Source organism: Rutidosis leptorrhynchoides, chromosome 7, assembly GCF_046630445.1.
Source record: "Rutidosis leptorrhynchoides isolate AG116_Rl617_1_P2 chromosome 7, CSIRO_AGI_Rlap_v1, whole genome shotgun sequence".
In the NCBI taxonomy this organism is placed as follows: domain Eukaryota; kingdom Viridiplantae; phylum Streptophyta; class Magnoliopsida; order Asterales; family Asteraceae; genus Rutidosis; species Rutidosis leptorrhynchoides.
The window spans coordinates 26,564,913-26,578,157 of record NC_092339.1 but is presented as its reverse complement, the minus strand read 5'-3'; the positions used below and the strand labels follow the sequence as shown (position 1 = coordinate 26,578,157).

At 35.3% G+C, this 13,245-nt stretch overlaps 1 non-coding gene across 1 annotated transcript; it reads left to right on the top strand.

The window, feature by feature from the left end:
• Positions 1-12,797: 12,797 nt before the first annotated feature.
• On the top strand, positions 12,798-12,904 carry LOC139860669 (small nucleolar RNA R71). The gene has a single exon (XR_011763299.1). It is a non-coding gene; the product is annotated as a small nucleolar RNA R71 (small nucleolar RNA).
• Positions 12,905-13,245: the final 341 nt, after the last annotated feature.

The window sequence follows — 13,245 nt, the reverse complement described above, 5'->3', positions numbered from 1 at the left end:
CATCGCGAAATTTGAACTTGTTTTGATGATTTATGTTAAATTGTTGATCCAGAAAGTTTATAGAGATGAATTAAAACCTTTTTCATTTAGTAATCATAACCTATAACAGCCTCAAATGTCGAATTCGATTTAAAGTTAATACATGTTCTTATTTTGCTGTTTCAGTTTTATTTTAAATATTTTTCTGTTGTTTTTAATCAGTCAACCCTTCTAATTGTTTCTGTATAAAGTTTAAATCCTAAAGCTAATTACTAAATTCATTATTTTGGTCTTGAACTTCTCTGGTAGAATTAAGTTATGAAGAAGATAATGGGGATGAGTTAATTACGGGTTATATAAATTAAAAAGGGTTTTAAATCAAAAACTGGGCAACATCCCAACGGTTCAGAGTGTTTACGGGTGAGCGGGAGGTCGCGGGTTCGAGTCTTACTGGTGACAACTATTTTTTTTAGGCATTTTGAGGTAGTCTTACAAAAACCAAAAATCTTTATTATTATTATTATTGTTATTATTATTTTTGTTATAATTATTATCAATTGTATTATTATTAATTTGATTATTATTATTATTATTATTATTATTATTATTCTTATTATTATTATTATTATTATTATTATTATTATTATTATTATTATTATTATTATTAGAATCATAATTATTATTATTATTATCATTTTAATTACTGTTATTATTATTATCATTATCATCATCATCATTATTATCATTATTATTATTATTATTATTATTATTATTATTATTATTATTATTATTATTATTATTATTATTATTATTATTATTATTATTATTATTGTTATTAATAGTATTATAAATAATGTTATTATCATGTTTAGATTTAGATGTATTAGAAATATTATTATCATTAGTATTTTTATAAGTATTATTAATGTTATTAGATTATTTCAAGTATTATTATTATTATTATTATTATTATTATTATTATTATTATTATTATTATTATTATTATTATTATTATTATTATTATTATTATTATTAAGGATATTGTTATTATAACATCATTAATACTGTTAAGATTATTATTGTTATCCTTACCAATATCGTTAAAAGTATTATTACTAAAATGTTAGAATTATCATTGTTATTAGTATATGTATTAATAATATTACTAAAATTAAGATTATTAATATTATTATTATCAATATGAAAATAATACAAATTATTATTTTTCTTTAATATTAGTATTAACATCATTATTATTAATAGAATTCTCATTTAGCAATGATATTAGTAATACCATTAAAATGACTATTAAAATTCTATTAAAACTATCATTATTATTATTATCTTAACTCAGTAATATATATAAATGTGTTCGATTACGATTACATGTTTTAATATATATACAAATGATATAGGTTCGTGAATCCGAGGCCAACCCCACACTTGTTCAGTGTCGTCATATGTATTTTTACTACAAAATACAGTATTGTGAGTTCATTTGATTCCCTTTTACTCTTTACATTTTTGGTACTGAGAATACATGCGCTGTTTTTACAACTGCTTTATTAAATGCTTTTGAAATATATTTTGAACTGCGAATACATGCAATGCTTTTATAAATGTTTGACGAGATAGACACAAGCAAAACATTCCTCGAATGAATTATTATGCAGACAGAAGTTCTGTGGATTATTATTGAATTATGTGGACATGATAATTGCCACCATTAAATTATGTGGACATGATAATTGCCACCATTAAATTATGTGGACATGATAATTGCCACCATTGAATTATGTGGACATGATAATTGCCACCAATTGATGTAAAAGTTATGTATCGAGAGAATGATTTTTATACACAGGTTATGTGTATTAGTTTTTGTGCACGAGATATGTGTACGGTTACTAAGATTTATGAAAAATGGATTGCGTACACAAGAAATGTGTACTGTATTTAAAAGATATCGCATGTACATTACAGGTGGGTTTAGGATTCGGGCCCATTTGTACCATGCAGCATTTAAATCTTGTGGTCTATCAAAATGATGAATTTTATTGTTTTAAGATAAACCTATGAACTCACCAACCTTTTGGTTGACACTTGAAAGCATGTTTATTCTCAGGTATGAAAGAAATCTTCCGCTGTGCATTTGCTCATTTTAGAGACATTACTTGGAGTCATTCATGACATATTTCAAAAGACGTTGCATTCGAGTCATTGAGTTCATCAAGATTATTATCAAGTCATTTATAGTTTGGATATATTATGAAATGGTATGCATGCCGTCAACTTTCGATGTAATGAAAGTTTGTCTTTTAAAAACGAATGCAATGTTTGTAAAATGTATCATATAGAGGTCAAGTACCTCGCGATGTAACCAAATGTAATGTATTCGTCCAGATGGATTAGGACGGGTCGTTATACTAATGTGTTTGGATCACCTTTATTCTCATTCTCCGTGCAAGAACGAGACTTACCTCTTTACGTACATCATCTCTTCCTTGCTATGCTAATCGTTAAGAAATTTCTACTTCCGGCATTTCACGGCTAAACCACAACGCTCTCGTAAACATAAATTCTACGATATTTTGAACAAGGAAGCAGAGGTTCCTTCATGATAGAAACAATATCTTATCAACAATGATTCACATTTATTTGAATTCGTGTTTAAACTCATAAGTAAATAATAGGCCGACTCGCCATTTGTGCGAAAACACTTTTCTTACTCTGAAGGAGTTACCTTAAACATTTATGAAGATACTCTAAACATTTCTCCCTTTTTGGATTGCAACTAGATGGTATTCTAGTCAAATTTTAAAGTATGATTCGACACGAAACAGAAATCATAAATCTTAAAGCTACATCCTGAAACTATTTCCAAAGACAAGTTCTCATGTATACTGAACGATGTCTTTCACTCGTGTTATCCTGAGGTCAATGAATCCTCAACTAATATCTCATTTGTCTATTAGACATTTCTTGAAAACTAAAGGTATTATGGTTGCATTTCGAAACTTGAAGCTGGTACTATCTCTAACAAACACCAGCCATGCATCAAACTACATGACTGAAATCTCTACGTGCTTCGTTCTATTTATCTGCCCTACTATTGCGGCATAAACGCTCAAGATCTTAACGAGCTCAATAATACATTTCATGCTGATATAGTATCATCTTTCCTTTTAAAGGAAAACTAGTCAAACGACACTCTTGTTATTCCTTGGAAAATCTCCGCATTTAATGCACTTTGTAAACGACCTATTAAGGTTAAGGATCATGAGATCAAATGTGTAAACAAAACAATACACTTATTGTTAACACTCATTGGAATTCACATAAGGGCCACGATTGTACCAGGGAACGTGAAAATCAAACTCTATTGTTAAAATCCGTTGGGATTCATGTAGAAGCCCCTAATATACATGGGAACGCAAAGACCAAATGATACGGAAATACTTCCATCTCTTCTCAACTACTGATGCAAACGAGAGCTCTACTTAAAAATTCAGGATGAATTTTCCAATAACGGGGAGGTACTATAACGACCCTCAAATTTCCAACATTTATATATCCTTTCATCATTTATTTTGCCCAAACGAATAATTAAAACTTAATGAGTTAACTTTGATCCTTAATTATCAACTTTAAAAAAATTTTTATTATAAAACGCACAAAAAAAAACTTTGTGCAACAAATGACAACTAATAAAAGATGTGATAAAAAATGTTCTTACAAACATGGGGTACAAAAAGTAATAACTCAAAACCTAAGGTGTTTAAATAATTAATTTGGAACAATTAAGGAGCCATTTTAAACAACCAAAAGTACAAGGACTAAAGTGAAAAAGGTTCCACCTCCTTTCCCTAAACCCTAGCCGAAAATTGAAGGGGTAAAATGCCCATTATACCCTCCTAAAATTGGCCCATATCACTCCTCCCTAAACCCTAACTTGTTCCCTAAGTTCCTTTAACCTAAACCCTAATTATAGAATTTTCTAACTTCAACTATAAATAGAGGCCTAAGCTAATGCATTCTATGTATCAAAATATTCTACAAATCTCTCTCTCAAATCTCTCTCTCTCTCCCTCCTATTTTCTGCCAAGAAACCGAAACCCACCACCAAGATCTTCAAGTGATCTTCAAGTAATCTTCAAGGGATCTTCATCGTGTTCTTCGCGTTCATCAAGATCTTCAAGTGAGTTCTTCGATATTCAAGTGTTTGATCTTAATCTTCAAGTTTTCTTCAACTTTTCTTGTAAATCTTCATCATTGTTCATCAAGGTAAAACCCTAGATCCAAACTTTTAAGTTTTATCTTTTCGATTCATGTTATATTCATTCATACTAGATTATGTACATTCATATTGCTCATAAAAAAATATAAAATATATGCATATACATGCATATACACGAATAAAAAAAAGAGAAGGAAGTGATTTGATCTTAAAACCCTAGAGATTTGCTAGAAGATATGGTAGTGTTTAAAAAGGAAACAAATATATACATACTATATATACATATACGGTTTATATATATATATATATATATATATATATATATATATATATATATATATATATATATATATATATATATATATATATATATATATATATATATATATATATTATACATAAACCCTAATTAACCTAACCCTAATCTATTAAAACCCTAATATAACTTAACCCTAAACATTAATTATTAAACCCTAATAATCATTACCTAATTATTTAACCTAATCATTTATTTATTACTAAACCCTAATCATTAAATACTACTTTAATTAATTAAACCTAATTAATTAATACTACTTACTACTTAACCTTAATACTACTAATCATTTACTTAATATTACTTATACTATACTACGTGCTACTTACACACCTATACTACTACTAACACTTATAGGGTACTACTTATATTATAACACTTATGTTATATGATTAAAACATACCCGATATTGTGAATTTACTCGAACATCAACGCTACTTAAGGCCTAGGGTGATCCTTGGTACCACTATGGGAAGCTTGTGGATTACGAATGCCAAACTTAGATTTTGGTCAAGAAATCCTGGGCCAACCGGTAAAAATTGGTCATTCTGGTGACTCGGCGGTGGAATAGATGTTTGAGTACGATGCACAATGTCAAACCTGACTATAGTAATCATACACTTAGTTATCTTCACACTTAATAGGTGGTAGACTTATTAAGGACAACTCACTAGTGTTCGACACTAACTTCCTAAAAGTGGAAACTTACTAGGAATGGAAACTTAGTAAAACGAACTATACTTAAAATACTTGCATACTTAAACTTAAATTTGGGCAAAACACTTAACTACTCTTAAATGTCAATAGGTTGACTTTCTACTCACGATCATTCAAACTTTCTATTCTGAGGAATAACTCTCTCATCTACTTACTAAAGTGAACTCATAACCCCTCTTACTATTGCGCAACTTATTTAACTTTTTGGGGTGAGACACATGCTGATTTTACTAGTTATAATTTAGACACAAGTACCAACTATTAAACTATGCTATACCCGGCTATGTCCGACTAAGTCCTTACAGTGATATTTTTAATTGCTCGTTGAATGCATGCTTAATTATTGGGGGTAGGCCTATCGGGAGTAACGTCCCCGATACATTTGACCAAGTCATTGTATTACTTAATAATGAAATTAAACCGACAAGGACAGACACAACTTGTCATTGGGACAAACTTTGAACGTTTAGTCAAAATATCACGAACTGGCATAACTTTTTTGATCCCTGCGAGATCAACTTTTAAGGTCTTTGTGATCTTCTTTGACAACTAAAGATCTGTGTTATCTATTTTATAAACAAAATCTTGTGATCTAAAAACAACGATAACTACTTTTGTTAAACCTATGATTTCACTCAACCTTTTTGGTTGACACTTTAGCATGTTTGTCTCAGGTGCTGATTAATCAAGCTTACTTATCTTTTACTTATATGATGCTACTTGGACATATGATCTCAAGAACTATCGCATTTATTATTCTTGCTTTTGAAACATTTACATCATTGTAATTTAAATTCCTGTAACGACATTCTATTTTTCTTCCGCTGCGTTATCAATAAAGTTTATTTTTATCATATAGAATTGTTCTCGTATTATAATATGTTGGTTCATTTGATATTAGTGACGTTTTCTTCCAGACCCTATCTGAAGGATGTTACAACACTTGTTTTAAATTTATATTTAGCGGGGCCTAAATCGCACTACTCCTTATTATGAGTAAGGAAAGTATGACCTAGAGTCGTATTTTTAAGATATCAGCAGAATCGAACATATATCTAAATCTTAAGATAATTATATAGTGCAGTAGTAATTGGTGATTACCTAATTTTGCGTTATCTAGATTAAAGTAAAGTAAATACGATAAAATTTGTAATTTAGATAAGGCTAAAACAAGTGCATGCTATGATTTCATCAGTTACTTTGCTTGGTATTATGGAATGCTGGCTCATGGATAGGCAGTGACCCTTATTTACTACACTAGTCCTAAACGCCCCTGTCATAAGACATGTCACTAGGTAATGCGCTAGGCTTGAAGATTTTGAATAGACAACAATGTCCCTTACCCCCGACCCCCGTGCAGTCTGACTACAGGCATACACGTTCAGACGACTCATCCAATTGAGCGACTCGGTTGGGTGACGTATTAACATTTCGAAATGGTCTAAACTTTCTTAAGCATAATAGAATACATGGTTTTTCATATCCGAGAGACGTGATGGGTCGCAATGCTTTCGTTAATGATTGGTTTAGAAGATAGTTAGGCCCTTAAAAGAGTTTAACCATAAAGAACACCATGGCCAAGTCAAGCTGACTTCCAGGAAATGTTCGGTTATCCTAAAGGTCCAATCCTTTATGTGTTCGAACAAACAGTTCCTTAATTAACTAAGAATCCCTCAAGCGGGGTGCAATGATTGAGACCGCGCTATGGTGAAGTGTACTAGTCAACACTAACCATGTTCCATGGCCTTACTTAGCAGATGTACAGCTTACAAAAACCGTTGTGCTTCAGCGTGCACGTACGAAGTTTATATGCTTGGTGAGTGGTGACTACACTAGCATGGTCTAGGACAGACAATGTACTAGGGGTCTAGTCAGATGTTTCACTACGAAAGAGTCCTCAATCGGAATTCAAGGCTCGGTGGACTTACTACAACCGGTGTGCCTCAGTCAAACTCACGTTGTATCCGATAGACCTCTCTTACCAAGGGGTGACACAGATAGTGTACTCTGAATCGGGGTTCGCGACTTCCCAATAATAGAGCCAATAACTACGTTCTGTTAGTTGGAAAAGTGATTGAGTTCAAAGCATAATCGGAAAGTATTTTGACAACATACAGAAGCCAAAATATAATTTCGGCATTATAACTGATTACGTCATAACATACACTAAAGATAACTACTCGCTAATCATGGTAACAATATCGCAAAGCATAATAATGGAAGACATTATAAAAAGACAAGGGATAGAATTACCAGTAGATTAAACGAGTTCTGAATACAAAAGTGACAACTTCAAGACTCCAGACCGCTCCTAATACAATCTTCGGCGTTCTTCTCCGGGTACTAGGTTTCCTGCACGGAGTCGAAGACCTTGAAAGTATGACTAATATTGTACAAGAGAGAGAAAGAAGTGAATTGAAGTGTGTGTTGAAAATGAATGACAAGTGCCCTTTAAATAAGCTTGATTTTTGCCTGCAAACGGCTGGCAGGCCGTTTGGCAGCCCGTTTGGCAGGCCGTTTGGCCAGCCCGTTTGTTGAGGCATCCCGTTTGCTGAGGCCGTTTGATTTGGTCATTTGGCAGACCGTTTTTCACATTGGCAGGCCATTTGGCAAGCCGTTTGGCCTACTGATTCCCTGGATCGTAACTTGATTTCTTGTCTTTCACCGTTTTCGCTCTAGAATCTTCGTTTTAGCTCCGATTCTCTTGATTCTTTTTGCATCATCTTCGTAATTACTTGTTCTTCAATTCTAACTGACGAAGTGGGTATTTTTCCAATAAAGTTCGAATCTTTCTTGTTTTTGGGCCTTAATATCGGGGTGAAAACGCGACTTTTTAGCCGATATCAAATATCCCACACTTAGACTTTGATTGTCCTCAAGCAAACTTCTCATTTTTACTTCAAGAAATCTTTTTGGAGTTTCTTTTCTAATAGCCTAAGCGGTTTTCTTTTTATTATAAGAGCGAAAGATAAGGTGAGTCATCTATGTTAGGGTTGAAACTATCTCTGCAAGCATGCGAGGAGGTTACATGACTTAGGCTAGCTTTCACGGGTCACTCAAATCACTCAAGTGTTTAGGGTTCCCTATAGATCTAAGAAATGAATTTCACTCATAGCCTGTCATGTTGTACTCATCATCATAGGCTTGATAAAGACTCAAATCCTTGCTACTAATGTGAAAACGGCAGTAACCATATCTTCTAGGTCATTTGTCAGTGATGGAAAGGAATTTTGGAGTGGTGGTGAAGTTGTTTTAAGGGGTGAAAAGGGTAACATAGTCTCAAAAGACTTTTATTTTGGAAAATTTTAGATAGATATGAGTGTTGGTATCTTTGAGAAGCACTTTTGAACTATACTTCTTTTTGAAGCGATAGGCGTTTGTGGTCAAGTTCTTCTTCGGCGTTTCTCTTTATAAGTTCTGCTCCTTTTCTCAGAACTTTTTTTTTTTGGAGATTTCATCTCGAGAAAAATTTTGCCGGTAGACTTTTTCAAGACCTTTGCCGTGATACTTGAGCAGTTTGTAGCATCGGATTTACGGAAGGAATCTCATTTTTTGGATTTTCGATTGATAGTAAAGATGATGTGGACGAGGTAAAAGAAATGGAACTGTGAGCGGGTTGTTTTTGACAAATGGCTAGCTCTTCTGATTATAACCGAATCACATTTCGCAACTTGGAAATGCAGATCTAAAGCAAGTTATGATTCCGAGCACAGACATCGGCACTCTCAACGGAAAATAGCGAAGCATTAAAGATGAATACTGGTCTTATCTGGGTACCTCATCATAATCAATTTAGGTCGATAATGCCTAGTCATGCATTGCTCTTTTAGAGATTTGGTTCAACCTAACAAGATTTCCACATTACTTAAGCCTTATTTTTATTTACAAACGTTTTAGGTTTTCAAAAATACTTTTTCGAAAAGGCTTTCTTTTGTTAAAAATTTGAAATTTGGCTTAAAAATTTGGAATCTTTGTAATGGGTTATACCATCATCCCACACTTAAACGAACATTGTCCTCAATGTTCCTAGTGTATCCCACACTTAGGAGTTTTAGTTGAAGATTTGGGAATATTTGTCTAGTGTTTCAATTGGGTATTATCCCACACTTAGTGATAAGCTAGGATGTGGCATAATTTAAATCTTGAGCAAGTAGCGAAAAGAAAGAAATACCCCTAGCAGATGCTGCTGGCTTCCAATCCTTGTGTCTTTTATCGGCTAATTTGTCATCCTTTATTCTTCTACTCTACTTTATTGCACGGGTTGCCTCCCGAGAAGCGCTCTTGTTTAAGGTCATTGGCTCGACCGTAGTGATGCTCTAAAAAGAAAACATTCCTCGCTGATGGTTGTGATCTTGGTCCTCTCGAGGGAATGTGAGTCTTGGCGGATAAATCCTGAGAAAGTGTCGGACCAATAGTGGTAGAAGATCCGGTACTTCTCTTGAAGATCTTCTGAATGATAAGTAGTGCGCAGTTTCGGCTATTGATAAGTCTTGAAGTCCGATGAGAATATGATCCACGGCTCTGCTGGTTGACCCATGAATGTCAATCATAGAAGCAGTGCTGGTGGTGATTGTTTCTCTGATGGGATGCTCATTTCGGAGGTCTTCAAACAATGTTAGAAATTGTATCTTTAGAATCTCGAAGTCTTCATAATGGTGATCTCCACAGTAAGAGTCTGTAGCTTTGCACAGATTTGTTAAAAGACGAAGCTGAAAAGAAGTGAACAGCAATCCTGATCCGAGCATTAATGTCACCGCCTTTGAGTATATCTCTCGACATCCAGCTTTAAATGTGAAACTAGGATACGTGGATTCGTGGAAGATACGCGATATCTGCTTCGTAACATAGGTAGCAATGTTGACTCGATCTGGTTCAAGATGAGAGAATGGATTGTTTCGCCTTACTTCCTCCGTAACAGTGTCTCGTAACTCTTTGATAATCAGATCAGCATGGTGATCAATTGTTACGTAAATCACTAGTCTGTCTGGTGTGCTTTCGAAATTATCTCTTTTTAAGAGAGCGAAGAAGCTGTGAATGTCCTCGATCATTTGCAAATCATAGTGATAAGTCGGGCGTCCGGTGGAAAGATCCATATGCTTTCGGATGAGAGTCAGTAGTGCTTGTTGGTTTCGTGAGAACGGAAGTGCAGATCCTGCTAACGCGTTTTAGACCTTAGAGTAAATGATCTTCTGATCTTGACAGAATCTTGTCTCAAGAATAGTGCGAACCACTGAATTGTGCTCTCGTTGCCTTTCATCTTGGTAGATATGATCGTGAAGAGAATTGATAAAGTCTTGAATGCGTTCTTCTAGGATTTCAACATCATTGTCTTTTCTTCGGAGATAGAGGTTGTGTTCTTCTCGGATAGCCATAATTCGTTCTGTTAAGCGTAGCCAAAAATCAATGGTTGATTTTCGGATGGCTTTGAGAATATCTTCAAATTCATCAGTATCATTGATGAAAGTTATCATGTCTGCGTGTGTAGATATAACCGGAATCCGATCTGAAGAAGAGTCTGACTCCCTTTGATCTGGTTCGGTTGGAGAGTGTGAGTTATTCAGAATGTCTTCATGTTGCTCTACCTCGTCATCATTGGTGTATTGTTCTTCTGAGGATGCGCCTGATGAACGGGTTTCTTCAGTATTCTGATTTTCCAGTTTGATACTTACAGGATCAATTTCTATATCCTTGACCTCAGCCTTGTCGGTCTTCTTCTTGAAGCGAATAATTAAACTGTGATCTGCCATCTCAAGCCTCATTATTTCTTCATGACGCTCAATGCTTGGAGCGGGTATTGTCGCAGTTTCTTTTACGTCTTCCATTTCCTCTTCCTCTTCAGATTCCTCCTCTTCCCCTATTTCTTCATTGGGATCCTCTTCTTCCATTTCTGGGTTGTCTACAGACTGTGATTCGACACCCATCTCGATATCATCAGCTGGTTGTGAAGACTCGTCATCGGAAGTGATCCGTCTGGTGGAAATAGCAAACATATCTGCCTATCCAGAAAGATCGGTTGGTCGATCAATTTTGAAGGTAATGCTCTCCCCATGTGATCATAAGATCAAGGTTTGATTGTACACATCAATGACAGTCCTAGCCGTATTCATGAAAGGTCTTCCTAACACTATTGGTGTGTGTAGGTCTTTCTTGATATCCATTACTACGAAATCCGTAGGATACAAGAATTTGTCGACTTTCACCAAGACGTTCTCAACTATGCCCTTAGGATATCTTATTGTGTGATCGGCAAGTTGGATTGTCATTTTGGTTGGTGACAAGTATCCTAACTCTAATCTCTTGTAGAGAGAGTAGGGGATTAGATTGATACTTGCTCCTAAATCTGCTAGCGCATGAATGGTTCCAGATTGGTGGATTGAACACGGAAAAATGAATCGGCCCGTATCTCCTAGCTTCAGTGGTATAGAGTTTCTGAGTAATGCAGAGCATTCTTCACTCAGTGGAATTTTGTTAGAGTCTGGTATCCTCTCCTTTGTAGAGAGAAGCCTTCGGATGTATCTCTTCTGGTTGGGGACTTTGGACATAGTGTCCAGGAATCTTCCATCAAGTTTAAAGGAATCAAGCTTGGATGGTTCTTCTTGTAGCCTTCCAGGATAGGGTACATGAACTAGAGTTTCCGGTGTCAGCTTCTGAGTATATGTTGATTTGTTCTTAAGCCTGGCTGACCTTCTCCATGGTTCTTCCTCTGGGATTATGGAATCCATTTGTTTTGCTTCTTCTATGTGCGGATTTTGGATAGTATTACTTGGAAATCTTCCATGTGGTCGGGTTTCAAGGCGTGGTGATAACTGTCCGAGCTGTGTTTCCAGGCTTTTGAGCAGAGCTAATTGGTTTCTCATTAGTATCTCCATCTGATCTTGCCTGGATGCAGTTCTTTGATTTAGCTGTTGTTGTCCTTGAATGAACTGAGTCAACTGATCATCAGCTCCGAGATTAGGGTTAGTTGCTTTCGTAATCTGGGTGGTACGGGAATTTTCCTCAACTGGGGTACCAGTTAGTGGAAGTGGTTGATCGTAGGTCAATTAAGATTATTGGGCTGGGTAAGGTGGATAGTGATAGCGAAAAGGTTGATTGTTTTGCTGAAATTGATTAACCCTAGGTTGTTGATTGAATCCGGGATTTGGTGGACGAGCTGGGTATTGAATGTAACAGACCGAACCGTCGGGGTTTTCGTACTCAACTTGATATTCTTCAGTGGGTTGCGGGTTGGTACAATTTACACAAGCCTGAGCTTGGTTGACCTGCTGCGGCTGCGTCTTCAATTCTCTGAGTTGTTTAGCAAGCGATTCCATCTTATCCGTGAGGGGTTTGATGGCCTCCGTTTGATTGTTGAGTGCAGAGAGTTGGCCAGATGATGAAGTTGTTTCACCACTGTTCCAATCATGATGATGCATTGTCATGTTATCGAGCAACTCCCATGCTTCGTCTGCGGTTTGGTTCATCAGATTCCCTTGAGCTGCTGCATCGATCGTTGTCCTATGATTTACTGTAAGACCATTGTAGAAGGTACAGATTTGGGCTGACCGTTCTAGCTGGTGATTAGGGCATTTCTTGAGCAGGGTTTTGAATCGCTCCCATGCAGTGTAAAGAGATTCATCATAACTTTGTTTGAAGTTAATGATGTCATTCTTCAGCTTAGTTTGTTTAGAAGGAGGGAAATAATTGGTTAGGAATTTAGTAGCCATCTCCGTCCATGACGTGATGGAATCTTTTTCCAGTCCTTCGAACCAGGTTTGAGCATGATGAGTGAGAGAATAGGGGAACAAGTATTGCCGGACTATATCTTGTCTTATCCCTGGCTGCTTGTAGGAGTTCGAAAGAGATATAAATTTATCAAGGTGAGAATTAGGATCGTCATTCGGTAATCCATGAAACTGACAGCTGTTCTGAATGAGCTGGATGATGTGATGTTTTAACTCGAATAAGTGTCCTTGAATCTCTGGAAATCTGATCATTCCTCCTCGACCTTCAATCGAGG